The 18,853-nt window shown below is 40.8% G+C and overlaps 1 protein-coding gene and 1 non-coding gene across 2 annotated transcripts in view; one reads left to right on the top strand and one right to left on the bottom strand.

Annotated features, from left to right (window-relative positions):
• The window catches only part of SHROOM4 (shroom family member 4), a 199,024-nt gene that overhangs the window by 130,536 nt on the left and 49,635 nt on the right, over positions 1 to 18,853 (top strand). The gene's annotated exons all lie outside the window — the stretch shown is intronic.
• LOC111827637 lies at positions 8,507 to 8,608 on the bottom strand. Its single transcript, XR_002831277.1, has one exon. It is a non-coding gene; the product is annotated as a U6 spliceosomal RNA (small nuclear RNA).

Here is an 18,853-nt window from a genome sequence, read left to right as displayed (position 1 = left end):
CTTCTGGTACCCCTATTATTGTGATATTGTTTCGTTTTGTGTTGTTCCAAAGCTCCCTTAGGCTCTTCTCCTGCTTTTTAAATCTTCTTTCCAATTGTTGCTGTGTTTGTGTGTTTTTTCCTACCTTGTCTTCTAATTCGCTGATGCAGTCCTAAGCCTCTTGTAGTCTACTGTTTAAACCTTCCATTGTGTTCTTTATTGCAACTATGTCATTCTTCATCTCTTGGTTCCTTTTCATGTTGGTGACATTCTCATGCAGCTCCTTATAATTCTCATTGAGTTGTATTGGTCATTGAGTTGTGTGTATTTGTCATCCAGCCATTTGAGCATCCTTATAACCATTACTCTGAATTCTTTCTCTGATATGTTTCTAGCCTCAGTTTCATTTAACTCTCTTTCTGGTGATTCTTCTTTTTCTTTCCTTTGGGGATTGCTTTTTTGTCTTCCCATGTTTTGCTGTAATGTTTTAACTGTAGATCTGATTGCTTTGCTACCCATATTCTTTTGGGGATGGTGCTACTGTTGTGATCTCTCAGGTCTCCTGGGCTTGGTAATCTAGTGTAGCTCCCTACTTGAGCTATTTGGGTTCTCTTGATGTAGGCCTATGAGCTGGAAAGGTGCAACTGTGGTGTCTAGATGTCAGCAGCAGCCGCGGAGGGGGGTGTACCAATTTTTGCTGTCTTATGCCCTTGGTTGAAGTCTCGCGTGCCCAGTGGGGGACTCACAGTGCCACTGGAAGAGCGTGCAACTCTAGTGTCCAGAGTTCTGCAGCTGTGGGGTGGGCAGACTCAGTTTTTGCTGCTGCACCTGTGGTGGATAGGCGCGCGTTCCCAGTGGAGGTTTACAGGGGCACCAGTGTTACGTTTGCCAGTGTGGCATACTGAAAACTCTGAAGGGCCCTGGTACTGAAACCATGTAATTGAGGTTTCTGTGGGCAGGTATCCAGGGTGAGTGAATTCAGAATTTCTACTGCTGGAGGGAGTGCATCCATGTTTGTCCAAGATTGCACCTAGCGGGGGCTCGCAACGGCTTCCAGGAGCGCCTTGTGGATAGATGGGGTCTAGGTGCCTGCTCATTGGAAATGTGCGACTGTGGTGGTGAGTTTCCCAGCGCAGAGCTCTGATGCACTCTGAGGGTCTCTGGTGCTAAAGATGCGCAGCTGGGTTATCTGTAGGCAGTTATTCAGGATGCGGGAATTCAGAATTTCTACTGTAGGGTAGCGCGCCCCTGTCTGTTCAAAATCACACCCAGCAGGGGTTCACAGCGGCATCCAAGAGCTGCCTATGGAGTGGTGTGCCCTGGAAGTCTGCGCGCTGGAAACGTGCAAATGTTGGAAATGCGCGAATGTTGGAAACGCATGAATGTTGGAAACACGTGAATGTGGCATCCAGAGTTCTGCCACTGGGGAGGGGGGAAGTTGCACTTACTGCTGTGGGAGCAGTGCACCTTTGGAGGTGGAGGTCCCAGGGTCCGTGGGTCTGTGGGTGGGGCAGCAGGATTTTGGGTGGAGTGGCTGCCGGGTTGTGGGCAGTGTCCAAGGCCTATCTGGGTGGTGGGGCTGATGAGTGTCTAGAAGAGGCCGCTCTCCCCTTCAAGATGGCGTGGGCTCTGTGCCCGAGTCCCGCAGTCCAGGGAGTGCCCGCAGAGGTGGTAGTTTCTCCCTGTCCAAGAGAGCCTGGTCTGCCAGCCCCTGCTGCTCCTGCCGGATTTAACTGTCCCTCACTCACTCACACACACACCACACACATCCACACTCTCTCCTTTCATCCCCTCACTCACTCACTTCCTATCCCTCACCTCTGTCCTGCCAGCCGCCATCTTTTCCCACTCCCCAACTACCAGTCTTTTTACTTTCACAGCCAGGCTTCTTAGGCTCTTAAAAAGTATTCTTAACATTCATTGTCTCCGTTTTCTATCTCCCATCTCCTTACTACAACCTGGCTTCTGCCTGTACCACGACTGTTTTCTGTATAGTTCCAAGATGAATTATGTCCTCCAAATTGCAAAAAAATATCAAGGAGCAACTTTCCTTATCTTTTTCCAGTGGGCATTTTTCAATAGTAGTTTTCAGTAGTATAATACAGTGGGAAGAACATAGATAGTCCTTGTTATATAACGGAACTAGTGTCAAATCACATATCCACTGGCTGACCTTTTATAAATTACTTAATCATAACTTCCTCATCTATAAGATGGGAATAATGATATCTACTTTACAGATTTATATGAGTAAATGAGGTGATATGTATAAAACCCTTTGGAAATAGTAGTTGGATGAGCTCTTCTTTCTGGAAATTTCTTCCCTTTGATTAATTATCAAACAATTTTTTTCAGGGTTTTATTCCTACTAATTATTTTTAGCTCTTCTTCCTTAATTTGTCTCTTAACCACTGATATATCCTAAAACAGTAGTCCTCAAACTTGAATGTGCATTAAATCCTCTGGAGAGTTTCTGACCAATAAATTGTCAGGTAATGCTGGTGCTACTAGACTGAGGACTGAACTTTGACAACCACTACCTAGAGTTCTGTCTTAGACCTTCTTTCTCATTTAAACATTTCTCTGAGACTTTGGGTATCACTAATGACTGCCAGATATCTATATCCAGAGAAGACCACACTCCTAGATTCCAGATTATCATTTTCAACTGCATATTACACTTCTCCATCAAGTAGTTTCCCAAACAAATCATAATGCAACATGCCCAAACTGATTCTAAAATACATATGGAAATATAAATGTATAAGCTGATTCAGGAAAGATCTGAAAAAAGAAGAGTATTAATGGAGAAAGGGACCTTACCTGTTGAAACAGGTTCTCTTAATACATAAAGAGCTTGTGAGATTGAAAATTACTAAAGAATATACCAACAAACCATTTGAAGGAGGAAAAAAAGGAACTAAGCAGGCAGTCTGGAGAAAAAGTTGGCTTATAAAAAAATAAATGAAAAGATGCTCAAGAACACAAATAATTAAAGAAATATAGATTAATTTAAGCAACAACTCTCACCTTAAATTACAACTTTAACTTATCAGAATGGCAAAAAACAGAGCATTTAATATATCTATTTTTGGGCAAGCATGTTGAGAAACACATACTTTACCTTTCTATATATCTTGCTACTCAAAATGTGATCCTAGGACCAGCAGTATCTGTATCAACCAAGAGCTTATTAGAAATGCAGCCCCATCCCAGACCCATTGAATCAGAATCTGCATTTTAATGAGATCTCCAGGTCATTTGTTTGCACATGAAAGTTTGAAAAGCACTGCTCTAATATATTGTTAGTGGAAGTACAAATTAGCATAACCTCTTTGGATTTCAGGAGACTTTACAACTAAACATTTGCATACTCTTTGAACCAAAATTCTGTTTGTAGGAATTTATCTAACAGATATAACCATGCATGTATGTAAAGATGTACAAAGGTATTCATTGCAGCAATATTTATATTAGCAAAAATTAGAAACAACCCCAGTGTCCCTTAATTGGATAAAGGGTAAATAAACTATGAAAAATTCAGACAGTGCAATACTGTGCAGTTATTAAAATGCTGTGAAAAAGTACATGCAGATAGGAACTTATCTTCCAGATGTATTGTTAAGCACAAACAGCAAGGTTCTGAACAGTATTATTATAATGCCCATTTTATAGTTAATGTGAGGCAGAGGTGTTAAATAACTAGTTTAAGGCCACACAGCTAGCAATGGAGGATTTAGATTCAGACAGTCTGGTTTCCAAGGCTTATTCTCTTAACACTATGCTATACTGCTGCTTGGGAGTAAACAAAAACAAGAAACTGTTTACTGTGTTTCCCCCTGGAGTCTTTCTCATTATACATGCCTTTGTACTATATGAATTGTTTGCCTTCTGCAAGTATTGCTTAAAAAATAAGAAATGCTTAAAAATCAACCTGTCCAAAATTGGAATAATTCCCCTCTACTCTTCTGCTGGCATTGGTGACAGACAGAATCATTCATTGAAATGAGAAATCTGGCAGGCATCCTGGATTTCCTCTTCTTTACCCCTCACATCTGTCTAATCAGGCACCAAGATTTGTTGGTTCTGTCTCCTAGACAAGATAATTCTCAAATCTGCCCCCTTAACTCTATCCCTGAATTATAGATCACTTGGATTATAACATTTATTTCCTAACTGGTCCACTTGCTTCTTTTCTCCCTACAAAATTCTAACATACTAGTATACATCTTTACAAAATGCAAAGCTGGTTCTGCCAGTGTTGCTTAAAATCTATCACTGGCTCTCCAGTGCCTGTGAGAAAAGTCCAAACTCATTAACAACCTAGATTTTTTACATTCTAGCCCAGCCTGCCTCTCTAGCCTTACTTCCCACCACCCCTCTTCATATATTCTACCCTCAGGATATCAATTTTTCCTCACATTTCCATAATTTTAACATGCTATTCCTTCTACAGAAATACCTTTCATCTGGATCAATTCCTATCCTTCCTTAAAGACCAGACTTTAAGCATGATCTCCTTTATGTAGATTTCTCTGGCTGCAAGCTCTAAGAAATTATGCATTCTTTTCCATGCTCTCTCAGTGTACCACAGGAAATGTCTCCATTATCAAAGCACTCCTGCCTGAATGCTAGGCATTCACACTCCTTATGGACCCCAATGTGGATGCAGTATCCTTCAGCCTGCTTCTCTAGCTCTCCCCCATGGCTAGTTCAGGTCCCCCCCCAGGTCTACCATGGGCCCCCAGCACTCTTCTTGCTTACCTAGAACATCTGGGAGATTTTCTCTTTTATTTTCAATTTTAGATTCATCATCCCTCCGCCCCCATCCTTCTATCTCTATCTTTAGGCAAGGCCAGTTAGAATAATGGTTAAGAACACAGGCTGCCTAGGTTCTAATACCATCTCTATGACTTTTTAGTTCTGTGATCATGGGCAAGTTACTCAACCTTTCCAAGCCTCTGATTTTCTCCTCTTCAAAACGGGGACGACAATGGTATCACTTGCCTCATAGGGTTGTTATGGAGTATTACATATTTTATTATTTGGCCCAGCTGGCATGGCTCAGAGGATGAGCGTCAACCTCTGAACCAAGAGGTCATGATTCGATTCCCAATCAAGGCACATGCCTGGGTCGTGGGTTTGATCCCCAGTGTGGGGCATGCAGAAGGCAGCTGATCAATGATTCTCTCTCATCATTGATGTTTCTATCTCTCTCTCCCTCTCCTTTCCTCTCTGAAATCAATAAAAATATTTTTAAAAATATTTTAATATTTGTAACATATAGAAAACACTGGTTTTGAGATAAAAATGCCTGAAGTGTGAGGTGGGAGAATCTTCTCAAATTGGCATAGGAGGCAAACCTTTTTCTCCTTTGGGACTCTTTTCTACTAAAAGTGGCTTATTAAGATTGGGAACAAGTATACGTGAAACAGCAAGAATACCCTCCCCTTTGCAAATCTCCTGTAAATTTGGTCTATTTACCCAAATGGACAGATTATAAGTTTCTTGAGGGCAATAATCATAGTGCAGACATATTAAACTCCTTGGCACCTACTAGACACAGGGTCTATTCCCATCACTCTTAAAATTAAATCCAGAGTTCTTATAACCCACTCACCTAGCTCCTGGCTTCTTCTCCAACTTTATTTCCTACCCTTCTTAGTCTTGCTTATTTCACTCTGGCCACATTGACTTTCATGCTGTTCTTAGACCATAGCCAGATGATTCTGTTGTAGACCATTACCCTTGCTGATGCATCAGCCTAGAATATTTTGCTCCTCTTGTCAGTCAGTCTATCCTTTGCCCTGCTTTCCCTGTCTTCATAGCATTTATTACTATCTGACATATGTTTATTGAACTGAGACCTATGAGAACTGAGGTCTTGTCTGTTTTGTTCATTGCTTTGCCCCAGCACCTTGAACAGTTCTTGCTTGGCTTTCAATGACTAACAAATGAATCAATCATTCAATGACTAAAAAATGAATGAAGTCAGCGCTAGTACCTGTGCAGAAGGGGATATACAGCAAATTCTGTTCACTCTTAGAATTTTGAATATTTCATAATTTTCATTCCATGATTCTGTCTTTCAGCTTTAGCATTTTCAAGTTAAATCTATATCCATGTATAGGTTTTGTTTCAACTTTACAAACATCAACTTGATAAAATTTAAAATCCAATTTAAGTCAAGTCCAAGTTTCAAAAAAATAGCTGATCAGTTTGTTCTCCATCCCAAGGGGAAAGAATGTGTATAATTGAGTGTGTGTGTGTGTGTGTGTGTGTGTGTGTGCTTGGGAAGATGGGAGAAGAGCAGTCCATGTTCCCCAGAAGGAGAATAATTTAATTTCAATTCTGCATTTTTTCTAAATTGTTTCAAAACCATTTTTAAAACCGAATTGAAAACCAAAGAAGTGAAAGCTTTATGAACTAGAGGTTTGTAAATATAAATATATCAGAGCAGTAAATTTCTCAGGGGCTCATGCAGAGTATTGTGGAACTGTGTGAAAATGTGTGAAAAGAACCTCTGAAAGGGAGGTAGCTATAGGGCAGCTGCTTGCCAGCTCATATATTCCCACAACAAGGGGAGCTGTGACCCGAGAATTTCCCTCTTTGTTCTGGGACCTTCCTCACTATGAAGTAGTATGTTCCTGCCCCTGGAGCCTAAATTCTATTTGAGCAGTTTCTCTCTATTATGTACAAAGCCACTGGCAGTTGGAGGGAGGGTCCCAGCCTGCCTTAGAAGACAAGACCCCACATAAGTCAAAGCAGCAGTCAGTAGTTTAAAGAAACGATTTGAAAATCTTCTAGATGTATGGCAGCATTTAGAGGGATGGGTCTCAAACTTGAGCACGCATCAGAATCACTTGGAGAGGGCTTGTTAAAATTCAGATTGCTGCCCCCCCCCTGAATTTCTGATTCCCAGAAATTTAGAAGCAAATAAATTTGGTTCAAGCCTTGTGTGATTTACTTCACTTCTCTGACCTGAGTTTCTTCTTTTGTAAAGTATAGCTTATAGAGCTGTAGTAAGGAATAAATGGAATGATGTCTGTGGAAGTTCTTTGTGAAGTGTAAACATGGTATACAAATATTAGCAGTTAGTTGGCTTCACAATTGGTACTTGCTGCTACCCCGCCCACCAGATTTCCCTGTGCTTTGTACCCTCTCCACCCAACTTTGTCCCAACCAAGTCCATCAGGCACCCGGAAAGAAACTAAAGCCAAAAAGGCCCTGAGTAGCAAAAATTATTTTGTTTTCAATTCAATGGGCACAGCCTTGATGCTGACTTTGATTTGACCTCCTTTTTCCTCTGCCTGTGTCCCCTAAACTTGCTCCTTGTTTTTCCAGCCCTGGCAGCCTCACACAGCAAAGAACAGCTCCCAGTGCTAATATTGAGGTAAAAAGTGTCAGATGGAGTTTTTAAAAAATTAGTAGAATAAACAGAGGAAGCCACTGCTAAGCAGGAAAGCATTTGTTGGGGAAAGCATTTTGCTAAGTTGGTGGGCTCTAAGCTGATTTCCTTAAGGGCAACATCCACATGTTTAAAATAGTTAAGTGGAAGTACAAGTATAAATTGCAGATTCCTAACTGAGGAATATGTCAGATAATTCTAACAAACAGTTGCCAGGATACATGATATGTGTATATAGAATGGTGTTCTTTTCTTTGGAAACCTTTTCTCATTCCATGTATTCCATGAGTAATACATAAGGCCCGACCGGTGTGGCTCAGTGGTTGAGTGTCAACCTATGAACCAGGAGGTCATGGTTCGATTCCCAGTCAGAGCACATGCCTGGGTTGCAGGCTTGATTCCCAGTAAGGGGCGTGCAGGAGGCAGCCGATCAATGATTCTCTCTCATCACTGATGTTTCTCTCTCCCTCTCCCTTCTTCTCTGAAATCAATAAAAATATATACTTTTTAAAAGTAATACATGTGTAGTATAAAAAATTTCAAAATTTTAAATAAGTGTAAAATAATTTAAATGACCCTTAATTCTACTACAGACAGATAAATACCTACTGGTAAGAGTACATTCCATCTAGACTTTGAATATGTATATGCTTGTATATGAATATATGTATATACATTTTTTAAATTGGGCTGGTAATATGTACAGGTTTGTATACACTTTTTCTTTCACTTATAATTATATCATGAGCCTTTTCTGAGATCATTAAGTAGTCTTCAAAAGCATGGTTTTTAATAGCAGACTATTATTGTCTCATGTAGATGTATAGTTCTTCACCTAATTCTTCCTAAATGTTGGATGGTTAGGCTGTTCTTAATTTTACCATTGTAAGTAACCCTGCAGTGGATGACACTTCATGTACATAAATCAATGTGTGCATCTCTAATTGCTCTCTTAGGATAGGTTCCTAAGAGTAGAAAAACTGGATCAAAGGGTAGGAACCTTTTAAAAACAGATATAGTTCATATAACATAAATTAAATACTCTCAAATACATAATTCAGTGGTTTTTAGTATGGTCACAAGGTTGTGCCACCATTACTGCTATCTAATTCCAGGAAAAAAAATGTGGAGTGCTTCACAAATTTGTATGTCATCCTTGTGCGGGGGCCATGCCAATCTTCTCTGTATCATTCAATCTTAGTATATATTGGCTGAATCAAGAAAATTTTTTATGTCTCTTGATAACATGACAGATTTCTGTCCAGCAAATGTGTACCTGTATCCATCCCTACCTCTTTTATTGTTTTGCCTCTTTGATTACGTCTTCTTCCTCTTCCACCTGAACTGTAGCTGTACAGTAGAGATCTGCCACCCACCATCTTTCCTTTGCATACAGTACTGTGGGCAATCACATCTACTGCAATAGCCTTGGCTGCTTGCCTCCTCTCTGTGGATAATGACTACATGGCCATACCCTGTCCTAACCTCTTTCCAGCACTGCAGCCCAGACTCAAGGCTTTTGCTGCGCATGCCTATCTACATAATTTGACAGCACAATAAACAAACTTGTGTCTAAAATCAAACATGTATCCTGAAGCCAGCTCCTGCTTTCCACTTCCCTTTCTAAATTAGTGATAACACCATTCTCGTAGGTGTTTCAGTCATCTTAACTCTTCTTTTTCCTTTGTATTTAATTAGTAGTCCAACCCTGTTGATTCTGTCTTGCATGTTTTCTATCACATTATTCCCTTCTTTTTTTTCCTTTTTCTGATATTTAATAGATTACCTTTTTAAAAAGATGCCAGTTATGGAGTGTTTTGTGAGATGTTATACTTGGACATTTCTTCTTTACTGATCCTTCATTTGGTTGTTTTGGAAAAGAAGATGCCCCCCCCCCCCCACCTTGGGGATAAGATCTGGTTTTATATTTAACATTTCTGCTTTATATTTGATGTTACTTTGAGTTGCCTCTTTTTCCTGGTGATCATGAACCACCTGCTGTTTTTTCATTTGGAGATTATGTTTCACTGAGTATTTATTATAATTTCAGCTTTAAATATCGCATTTTCATGCATTTAATACATTTAATCCTTACTGTGAAACAGATTAATGGACATTTGGTGTAAAGCTTAGGAACATTAATTTAGTTCACTCTGGTTTATTTAACTGTGTTGCAGTGCTACTGGGGTACACTTTTTCAGGACATGTCTACAAGTTGAGAGAGGATGTCAGATCATAATAGCATGACATTTCATTTTCTCATGCTGCCCAACAGTTTGATAAAGAGCACTCTTAGGGAAAAATAAATAATAGTTTTTCATTTCATTTTCAGCTTGGTATTCTCATCTCCAGCTTCTAAACTGTCCTGTCATCTGTGTCTGGTACCTTGTTTTGACCCCTCATCCAACTCTAAGATAATTTCTTTGTCTGTTCATCATTCCTCTTCCTATTTTTGCTTCTTTGAATATTTTATTCTTTTTTCATGTTTTTTTTAAATTTAAAAAATATGTTGTTGAAAAGATTATAGCTGTCCCCCTTTTTTCCTCATTCAATCCCTCCTCCCCACTCCTCTCCCCTCCCCAGACCTTCACCCCGCTAATGTCTGTGTCCATGGATTATACATATATGCATATAAGTTTTTTGTTGATCTCTTCCCTCCCCCACTTCCCTCTGAGATTCCATAATGTGTTGTATGCTTCCATGTCTCTGGATCTATTTTGCTTGTCAGATTATTTTGTTCATTAGATTCCATATATAAGTGAGATCATATGATACTTGTCTTTCTCTGGCTAATTTCACTTAACATAATACTCTACAGGTCCCTCCATGCTGTCTCAAAGGGTAAGAGATCCTTCTTTTTTATAGCTGCATAGTATTCCATTGAGTAAATGTACCCTTTTTTATTTTTATTTTATTTATTTATTTTTTAAAATATATTTTATTGATACTTTACAGAGAGGAAGGGAGAGAGATAGAGAGTTAGAAACATCGATGAGAGAGAAACATTGATCAGCTGCCTCCTGCACATCTCCTACTGGGGATGTGCCCGCAACCCAGGTACATGCCCTTGACCGGAATCGAACCTGGGACCTTTCAGTCCGCAGACTGACGCTCTATCCACTGAGCCAAACCGGTTTCGGCAATGTACCCTTTTTTAATTAAAAAGAGTTGGTTACAACTTGATAAGGGGCATTCATGAAAAACCTACAGCCAAAATCATACTTAATGGTAAAAGACTTAATACTTTCCCTTAAGCTCAATAACAAGACAAGGATGTCTTCTCTCATCATTTCTAGTCAACATTATACTAGAGATCCTAGCCTGGAACCTCCAAAGGCTTTCTCTTGCCTTTTGGATTATGTAACATAAATGCTTTAACCTGACACTTAAGGGCCACCATGTTCTTGTATCACTCTAATTTTACTTCCTATGTGCCTTGTAGAAACTGTGTGTCCTTCCTACAGCATATTCCTGCTTTCCCCACTCTTGTTTAAACAAAACCTGGCATAACCTCTCCTCCAGTTTTCTATAGTTGAAATTGTACTGAGTCTTCAAAAATTAGCTTGGAGTCTCTATAAAGTCTTCTTTGATTCAACCAGCTTTGCTTTCTCTTTTATTTAACTCTCCTTTTGTTAGCATTTCCTTTATGACATGACATTCTGTTCTGTTTAATGGTTACGTAGGTATTTTTATTTACCCCTATCACACTGTAAATACCTTGAGCACCTTGATTATATTTTCTTGGTTTTGGTGTGTTTCATAGTAACACTACAAGCACCTTAAATGTAGATAGAAGCTTTATAAATGCTAGAATAAAAGAATGGTGAAAACTGCCAACATTTTTTTTTAGAACTACTAATGTCTCAGTTTCAGGAATGAATTCTGTGCTAAGAAGGAACAAATGCCAGATGACCCAAATATCATGGTTTATTCTTTTCCCTCATTCTCCACATACAACCCATCAAAAAATACTGTCAGCTTTACCGCTTCAAGATACCTAATCAAATTTCTTTTCTTTACGCCTACTGCTTCTTCCCTTGAACAAACCACCATTATCTCTTATCTATAAGAGCTTTTAAAACTGGTTCCCCAGATTCTACTCTTCTCCTACCTAAATCCATCAACCAAGTGAGATCTTCATGAAACTTAGATCATGGTAGTCCCCTGCTTAACAACCTCTAGTAATTATTAACTATACTGAGAATAAAATGTAAACTTCTTTCCTTGACTTTGAAAAATTCCATGATCTGGCCTTGGCACTTCCCCAATCTCACCTCCTACTACTGTCCACCTTGCTCGTTGTGCTCTAGCTCTGCTGAACGTTGGCCCTTCTTCATTGTCATGTTTGTTCAAGGCAGAATGAGTAGGTAGTCTTGGTTCTATTGGGGTCCTGGCTATTGTTAGTTATTGTCCTACAGCTTCGTGTCTTTAGTAGTGCAGATGGCCAGAAGTAATTCCAAGGGCTTTGAGACTTGACCACAAAACCTTTGTGGATTCTATCTCTCCAATGAAAAGTGGTATCTCCAATAATGAGTTTGAGATTAGTGATATTTGGCTTAAAAGGAGAAGAAATGAAATCTACAATTCCCATAATCTTCTTCCCAAGGAATGCTACAAATATGTCTGCTAGAAACCAGAGCTGGAGGGCAAACATCCTCCATCTTCTTTATTGCTCTTGATATTGGTGTAGGAAATTGAACATCACAGCAAAATCTGACTCTATGGATGGTTCTCTATGAACCTGCTGTCATTTTCCCTGTGTGCTCCTCTGAAGTCTCCGTCAGCCCTCTTAGCTCTTGTATATACAGGAAAGAGACAAAAACTATCTTCAATTATTCAGTTCTTGACTTGTTCCCCTTACTCCTAGAAGCTGCAAAATGTGCAAAATTCCCCTCCTTGCCTTTGGGATAACTGATAAGAAATAGTCTATGATGGGTATGTTTTATCAGACTATGCATAGAAAACCTAGAATATACTCCCCAGCCCATTCTGAAAGGGAATTCCATGTATCGTTTTCCTAAACTCCTAAACATTTTCTAGCCCCTAATATTTGAAAAACTCTCCCACATCATTCATATGGTTGCCTCCTTCCAACCTTCTTTAGAAAAAGATGTGCCCCCATGTTTTAAAGATTCCAATGTGAAAATGGAGAAATGAAAACAGAAGGTTAAATGCAAAAGCCCTAACCAGAGGAAGTTATCATTCTCTATTTACAAAGCCAAAAGGCACACCCTGACACACACCACAGCATTTGGGGGAGTCTTTATTTCCACCCCAACATTCCCTTCATTTCCTATTCACTACCCTGGCTTTCTTTTGGTTAGGGATGATTCCTGAGGTGGAAGGTAGAGAAGGGGATCCAGCAGATTTATATGAAAGATCTTGACCTGGCTAGTCAAAGGATTGAGTGGAGAGGTGGGAAAGGTGGGAAGGTAGAGCTGGGTAACAAAAGCCCCATCTGCATAAAGTACTCATATCTGAGATGACCCAGATTATAACTTTTCCAGACTGAAAAGAAAGCCATTGTCCTAAAAGTTCTCTTTAAAATTATATATACATACACATGGTTACACATATGCAGAGATACATATGCACACACATACATATACATCCACATATATACAAATAAACATACATGCACAAAGACACATGCACATTTGCACACATATACATATATATTTCCCCTTGGTTGGGTCTGTAGTAAGGATCTCTAGATCACCAGGCTTCAAGTTCCCTTAGCTAACAGTGAGGAGTGAGTGGGCCTTTATAACTCTGTATCCCTCCATGGTGATCAAGCAGGTTTCCCCTCTTCTGTCAGATAAACAAGCCATGCATTGTTCTGTTCACCGGACGGTGTGCACGCTTCCCTTCCTGCTGAGCTGGCCAGAACCAGCTTGGATTCCTTCAAGTGGGGCAGGTGGAATGTGCTGTTTGTGGGGAGACTGAAAGAGCCACAAAAAGTAAACAGCTAATCAAGGACACTCTTTTGTGCTTCCCTTGTCTGAACATATTATTTTTTATTAGAGAGAGAGAGAGAGAGAGAAAGAGAGAGAGAGAGAGAGAGAGAGAGAGAGAGAGAGAGAGAAACATCGATGTTAGAGAAAAACATCAATCAGTTTCCTCCCAAATGTGCCTTAACCAGGGATCGAACCTGCCGCCTTTCAGTGTAGGGATTATGCTCCAACCAACTGAGCCACACAAGCCAGGGCTCTAAACACTTTCAAAAAAGGAAAGACCCTGCAGTAAGTTATAGGCCAGACATCCTGACTAAGCACAACCTCAAGCAACAGGGGCCATATTGTTCCTCTTGCCCTAGAGTAGGGCAGAGTCATGAGTCTCTTTCTGCTTGCCCCGTACCTGTCCCCCTAGGTCTCTCCTGAGAGGTCTGCTGGGAGCCAGGCTCAGAAATAGTTAGTGATATCTGAAGATATTGAGTTGACAGCCTACTAACACAGTTAGAGATTGACTCCTTCCAGAATTGGTTCTCATCTCTCCTCTTACCTCTCCCAACAGTCTTTATAAGGACTCTTCTGGGAGCTAGCTTTTGGCTTATCTGCTACTTCTAAGCCTGCATGTGCCTACCCCCAGTGCACCCATGCCCACTTCTTATCCTCTGAGTTCTTAGAAAATAAGCAGTCATCTTTACCTACCTGGGAGGCTATACCTAGTCATGTTATCTGGATCTCAGCTCTGCTAAGTGAGAGGGTGCCCCTTTTATTCCCACCCCGTCTTCTAGCCTCTTTCCCAAATCCCATACTGGCCAAACTGCTCACATTTCTCTCTTATCTTTCCTTGTCGAAGAATTTCTCAAGTATATGCTGTTCGTGCCCTCCTGCCTATCTTATCACCTCTTCTGGTGACTACCCAAATAATTCTCCCACCCCACCTCCCTACCCCAGCCAGTCCTATGAGCATGTTTGTGCCACTAGTCCTAATTTCTTCAGCCTCCCCTGGCTACTGACAGGGTCAGACTGCTATCAAACTCATTGCTCTTTATTTTGTTAGGAAGTGGGGATCAAAAGCGCTTTTATAGGCTGGGTTACTGAGTGGAAGAGGGAAGGTACTTGGCAACCAGAAGATTAGGGAAGGCTGGACACCCAGGACTGAGTAATGACATTAGAAGAGACTGTTTATCCTGATCTTTGTCTTTTCAGGGCAGGGTTTATTCCCTAGTGTACTGCTAATGGTATTGTATTCCTTAGTGTGTTGTCAAAGTGTGATTATCATACCTGCAGCATTAGCATACTGTAGAGCTTGTTAGAAGTTCAAAATCTGGAGCCTACTATAGACCTATTGAATTAGAATCTGCATTTTAACAAGATGCCCAGGTGATAAGTATGCCCACTAAAGTTTGAAAAGCTCTATTCTAGAGTACTAGGTTTGGCTTTTGTATCTTCTCTGAACTAATTCTTTTTCTTTCATCTTCATTAGGATTAAAGAAGTTATTCGTCTTGCTACTAATGGTATCTTGCCTATTATTATTTTGAGTAGACAATAATAGTAATAAAATATGCTGTTTACTAAATGTCTACAGATGAGTAAATTGAGGTTCTGCAACATGCTCAAGGCCAAACTAGTCAAGGCCACACCAGATCCATATGCCCACAAAAATCTCCAAACTTTACCTATATAGTACTTATAACTACTGAAGGAGTGTCTATAGACTTACTTGAATGATACCTGCCTTTTGTGGAATAAACATCAACCCAGACTTCCCTAGGAGGTACAGAGGGAAGAGAGGGGAAGTGGCCTCTAACCTCCAGGAATGATTTCCCCAGAGAGGAAAGGCCCTAGCATATTTCTTGTCCTGTGGAGCTCACGTAAGCCCCTTCAGGAGCCAGAATTTGCTGGAATTGGGACCAGAGGTCAAAGGAAACTGGAGTGGGAATCAGGAAGATTATGAAGGGAAATCCCCAAGAGAAACTAAATTCTGATGCCTGAGCTTGGGCTTAGAGTGTGCAACAAACTCATGTGGGGCTATTCTGGGTTCTGGCTATTGCACAGGTCAGTGAGGACATCATTTGAAGCTCCAGCCTTAGGCCTATGACTATTACATCATGTCATGCTACAGCTAGAAGGGTTGTTGGTGATGATGGAGTCCAACGTTATATTTTGCAGAGAGGAAATAGAAGCTCAGAGAGGGGGAGTGAGTTGCCAGAGGTCAGAGCAAATTCATGGCAGAGCTAGGGATGCTAACCCTGAGTGCCACTCTTCTGGAGGTGGAGTCTCTGGTGTGAAATAGAGTTTTCTTTGGGTCAGCTCAGGTGCCCATAGGAAGCACAGACCTTGTAAATATGGCCCAGAATGGCTTATGAGTCTTTATATCTCAGCAGGACCTTCACCTTGGGAAAATCTCGAGGTCACATACCCCCAGTTGTGTAAAATCAGCTGTAATGCTACTTGCTCTTCTTGTCCTAGAAGCTACTAGGCCTGGATGATCTGGGATTTGCTTTTCTGGGGCCCAAAGGACCTGCAGAGATGGCTGGGTGGGGTCAACTCAGTCCAGGAAGTACAGGAATTCTTTTAAGTGTATGTGTCTGGGGTATTTTTCTCTCTCAGTTACGTGTATTTTTAAAAATTCTTTTTAGACACCGCTTTATCTTTCCCAAACATCATTTCCTTGCTCCTTTCCTGAGTTCTAGCAGTGGCTGGGGGCCCAGCTTCCTTATTGGCCTCTAAGCTGTGGAAGGGGGCGGGCCAGGGCGCAGAGGAGGCTGGAATCAGGAACAGGGGGGCTGTTTATGCTACTGGAACTGCCCTTCATCCTTCCCCTTGCCACCAGGGTGCTGGCTGGTTTCTTGAGCAGGGTCTTCACTCCTATTGAGTTCTTGACACTGGCTTTCATTCACTAAGGCTGTGGCTACATCTAGGGCCAACCAGGCTACTGGTCATACCTTGCCTTCAGTACCACTCTTTTCTGTTCTTGGAACCTGGACCTGGCTGTGCCTGGGCCCCTTGGATCACACTCAGGAGGTCTTAACTGGAAGGCAGATGGCTCTCAGCTAAGGGAGGATCCAACTTGCTAAAAGAAGTCCTAGGGGCTGGCTGAAAGGATTGTTGATGAGCATCTGAGCTGATTGGATACCCAGCTCTCTCCTAAGCCATCTCCCCACCCTGGGCAACTATCCTGGTAGGTACAACTAGTAGCCATGGCTACCATGGCTGCTGTCTCTCTCCCTACTTCTGCTTTCTTTCTTCAGTATCCCTTATTTTTTGCTTCTAAGTAAGGAGTTTTGGGGTAATAAATGAGGGGGCGTGTGTTTGATGTTAGTCCTGAGCCATCCTTAGAAGAAAGGGATAGTTGCCTCCATAACTAGGCCTAGAGCTACCTGGCTAGTGGTTGGCATTTTCTTACCTCTCTGCTTATTTCTCCTCATCCCACTTCCCCACTGCCTAAAGAAGGTATGGTTTAAACTCTAGGACTACTGGTTTCCTTTCCTATCTGCTTCTTGTTTTAAATATATATTTTTATTGATTTCAGAGAGGAAGGAAGAGTGAGAGAGATAGAAACATCAATGATGAGAATCACTGATCAGCTGCCTTCTGCACGCCCCACACTGGGAAGAGAGCCTGCAACCCAGGCATGTGCCCCGACTGACCAGGAATCAAACCTTGACCTCCTGGTTCATAGGTTGATGCTCAACCACTGAGCTAGGCCTGCTGGGCCTGATTGCTTCTTGAGGGAATGGCTAGGAGATGCCTCAGGTATACAAGCTTTTTGAGACAGATTGCTCTTTGAGGAAGAGTAGTTGTGTGGTATCCTAGAAAGGGCTGAAGTATCTGAGCCTCATTAACAACTGCTGGTGACTAGCTGTGTGCTCTTAGCAAAAGCAATTCAGCTCTCTGGGTTTTTGTTTTCTAATCTGTAAAGAGGGGATAATAATAGCTCTTATAGATAAGGTTGGAGTGAGGATTGAATCAGCTAATGCATGCAAAGTGCACATCTTAAACATGGCAGACGGATCACGAGAATTCTCGCTTCATATTACACAGTGTTTTACAAAGTATCATAATTTAAAAAGATATTAGCTTGTAAGAACATGTAATAAATAACTTCAAAAAGCAATGGGTATTTAATTTTAAAGCGTGCCTTTAACATTTATGTAAAACGTTTTTTGTACTCGTGCAATAAAAACTTATCTGGCCACTGGGTAAAGCTAGCAATAAAACTACTGGTCCGCAATGTGTTAAGTATTCAATAAATCGTCCCTGTTGTTACTTTTTAAATTTCATAGTATTTCAGGTACTATGCTGAGTGATTTTACATATGGGACTTCATCCACACTACAACTCCTGAGTAAGGGATGGTTATCTTCCCCATTTTACAGATAAAGAGTCTACAACTCAGAGAAGTGATTTGCCCAAAGTCACAGCTAGGATGGGAATGTAAGTGTAGACCATATAGACTCTTCAGGAATAATTATAGACCAAGTATTAGACTCTCTATATAGTTTCCTCTCCTTTCCCAAACTATGGCTAGAGGATTCCAGCTGTGGCTACAGATCCTCTGTTGGGATTTTCTTTCCCCAGCTTATATTTTCCCCCAAGTGGTCCCAAAGCCCCCACTGCCTTGTTTATGTATACGTTGGGATTTTTTTCCCCATTGCTGGAAAAGCCCTAAAGAGAGTAGGGGCCATTTATTTTCCAAAATGAAGCAAGGGAGTGGTACAGCAGAACTTTGACAGTGGATGGACAAATCTGGGTGGGAGTACTCTTGAATCATTAAGACAAGTCTGAGCTGATAACCTTTATTATAGTACATATTTATTGACAACTTGCTATGCATCAAAGTCTGTTCCAGATGCTTTGAGAATATTATCTAATCCCTACAATAATCTAGCCAGGTAAGGATTATTGTTCCCTTTCTCAGATAAGAAAAGGGCTCTGAAGCTCAAATGGGTTACGTGACTTGCATAGAATCACACATCCAAAGTGGTCGAGTTAAGATATGAACCTAGAAAAAAGGGGCACATCTATAATACGTTCAACAATAAAGATAATTTTTTAAAAAAGATATTAACCTAGATCTGTCTCACTTATTTTTGCCTCATTGCCTATGGACTCAGTATAGTTGGTAGGATGAGACTAACATATATGAAATAATGATGAGCAATATAAAACAGATTATTATTAGGGACTAAATTGTGAGTACTAAATTACTAAGGGCAACTCCTTGAAGGAAATGGCACTTGAGCAGTACCTTGAAGAACGGTTGGAATTTAGATTAACAAAATGGGAGGGGGCATTCTCGGCAAAGGGAACAGTCATAGTAATAACTAAAATTGGTTGGGGGCTTACCAGACCCTGTTCTAAGCAGTTGGCATGCATTGTCTCATTTGATCTTTACAAACCCCATTAATTAGATACTATTATCCCCATTTTACTGCCATGGCAACTAGAGCTCTGAGAAGTGAAGTCACATACCTAAAGCAACAGAGCTAATAAGTGTTGGAAGTAGGACTCAAA

The sequence above is a fragment of the Myotis lucifugus genome, unplaced genomic scaffold (genome assembly GCF_000147115.1).
Source record: "Myotis lucifugus unplaced genomic scaffold, Myoluc2.0 scaffold_196, whole genome shotgun sequence".
Classification (NCBI taxonomy): Eukaryota; Metazoa; Chordata; class Mammalia; order Chiroptera; family Vespertilionidae; genus Myotis; species Myotis lucifugus.
This window is presented reverse-complemented; position numbering and strand designations above follow the sequence as displayed.